The sequence below is a fragment of the Macrotis lagotis genome, chromosome 5 (assembly GCF_037893015.1).
Source record: "Macrotis lagotis isolate mMagLag1 chromosome 5, bilby.v1.9.chrom.fasta, whole genome shotgun sequence".
NCBI lineage: Eukaryota > Metazoa > Chordata > Mammalia > Peramelemorphia > Peramelidae > Macrotis > Macrotis lagotis.
In genome coordinates, this window is record NC_133662.1 from 29,041,887 (window position 1) to 29,044,601 (window position 2,715).

A 2,715-nucleotide genomic window follows, 5' to 3' on the forward strand; every position below is an offset into this window, starting at 1 on the left:
AAATTATAAAACAAAACAAAAAAAACATTGAAAATTGAAAGTTGTTTTTTTTTTTTCCTTCTCCATTCAAATTCAATAGTTTCATTCCCTGGATGTAGATGGCTTTTTCCATTAGAAATTCTTGAGAATTGTCTTGGATTACTCCTAACTGGTTTATGATAGCATCCTTTATGTCCAAATCCTGTACCCATTTCAATATTATCTTGGTATATAGGGTGTGAGATGTTGGTTTATGCCTTGTTTCTGCAATATTTCTTTCCAGTTTTCCCTGCAGTGTTTGTTATAGAGTGAGTACTTATCTCAGAAATTGAAGTCTTTGGGTTTATTATAGTTGATTACAAGAGTCATTTGCTACTGTATCTTTTGACCTAATTTTTCCTCCTGATCCATCACTCAATTTCTTAGCCAGTATCAAAAAAGTTTAAATGACTTCTATATTATAATATAATTTTAAATCTGGTATGGCTAAGCCACCTTTCTTTACATTTTTTCCGATTATTTCCACTGACATTCTTTTTTTTTTCTTGAAATTGATGTTTTATTCAAAATGACTATAGTAGCTGGAAAGATGACAGCTAAAAAAAGCCCAAACATTTTGTTTTGATTAGAAATAAAGCAGAGGTGCATGGTAGCCTTGGCACCTTAACAAGTTTTAACCAAAAATAGATAAAAAATAATCAATAAGCTTCTAGTACACAATCTGAATTTGTAATATTTACAGCTAAAGCATTTAAAAAACACTCCAAAACTCCTGAAATTAATTTTCCCTTAAATGCAGAGGTGAAGACTTTTGGTAGCAAAAATTTTCACGATTCTTAAAATAGGAGGCTTCAAATATATTCCTTTAAATTCAAAAGCTAAAAGTAAAACCAAAAAAGATGCAGTTACACTGGCTTGGAAAGTTCACTGGCATCAGTAATGCATTTTACAGAATAATCAGTCCTATTTCAGAAGCCCAGTGATGATGGGCTAACAAGAACAAACCCCTGTCCCCAAAAAAATCCACATCCCAAAAACAAAGAGGCAGATTGGAAAGCCCTGATTGTACCGAAAGCCAGGACGATGGATTCATTGTCAATCTACAAACAGCCCCAATCTATGAGTCTTCTTGACCACTGATATTAAGGCTTTCCTTTTGTACTTCAAGTTCTTCGGCACTGACCATAGAGGGATCAATGGCTGCATATTTTGTTCCATGAAACTGCAGGAAATGGATCTGTACATAAAGGTTCACTTCAGCACTTCTACAAAGGTAAGGAAAATTGCCTCCAGTTTTAAGATGTGCTCTCCTAGCACTGGGTATAATTTGTACATTTCTTCTTTAGCTTCAGTTGAAAGGGCACTCTGGTCAAATACATCCATAATAGTAACAGGAATGTCCCGAATTTTATGAGGTTCCACATAAGAATTCTGGCAGTTCAAGGTAAGCCTAGAAGCCAATTCACTTTGACTCAAACTTTCTAGCCTATCAACCATGAAATCAATGGCATCTGCCATGACAGGATCCACAGGACCAGATGAAAATTTTCCAAGTACTATTTTCTTGAGCATAAATGCTGGCATTAACCAAAAACTGCTTGCAGTCCAGATCTGGTTAAAGATGGAGGTGTCACTGAAGGAATTACAGAGGATAAGGGAATGAACTCTGGGAGATTTGTGAGTGTACTCAGCAAACTTCTGCGCCAAAATGCCTCCCAAAGAAGCCCCCAAAAGACGAACTTTATCAAGTTGTAGATGATCTAATAGTTTTCTGAATCCGTCGCAGAACTCAAGATGGTCCCAATAAACTGGATACTGCAGTGCTATAACTCTGTAACCCCATCCAGTCAATGCCAAAATCTGTCGGAAAAACACATCTGCAGTTCCACTTACAGGGGGAAGAAATATGAGGGGACATCTGATACTTCTGGGGCCAGCATCATAGAGTGACCACACTTTACTATCATCATCATCTACTATAATCTTTTTAAGGGGAACTGTACTCCTGAACCAGTTATAATCAGGAGAGACTTTAATCTCTCCCATGATCTGCTGAAACAGCTGTGAACCGCTCCTTCGAGTCGCATGGCCCACGGGGCTTCACGGACGAGGCTGTCGGAAGCGGGACTCGAACCCGGCCCCTCCGGACTCTGCCGCAGGCTGTCTCTGACTAAGGACATGGCCCGAGGCCCCTCCCCACCGCGGGCGCACCTGCCTGCCCCTGGGTCTTCTCCAGACCAGCTCCTCCAGGGCCAAGGCCAAGCTCAGGGGCGGGGCGGGGGCGGGGCGGGGCGGTCCGCTCCGCACCCAGACTGACATTCTTGATCTTTTCTTCCTCCATATATATTCTGCTACTGTTTTTCTAGCTCAATTAAGTAATTTTTAGTAGTTTGATTGAAATGGACTGAATAAGTAACTTAATCCAATTATAACTGTCATTTATATTATATTAGCTCGACTTACCCACAAGCAATTAATATTTGTTCAGTTATTTAGATCTGATTTTATTTGGGTGAAAAGTATTTTGTAATTATTTTCATATAATTTTTGTGTTGGTCTTGGCAGGTAGTCTCCCAAGTATTTGAAATAGTCTTTAATTAATTTAAATATGATTTTTCCTGCTGGCTCTTGCTGCTGTGCTTTGTTAGAAATGTATTGAAATGTAGGGGCAACTAGGTGGCACAGGGGATAGAGAACAGGCCCTGGAGTCAGCAGTACCTGAGTTCAAATGTGGCC

General features: G+C 39.3%; 1 pseudogene; it reads right to left on the reverse strand.

The window, feature by feature from the left end:
* Positions 1–997: 997 nt before the first annotated feature.
* Positions 998–2,073, reverse strand: LOC141489654 (maspardin pseudogene; annotated as a pseudogene).
* Between the last annotated feature and the right edge of the window lie 642 nt (positions 2,074–2,715).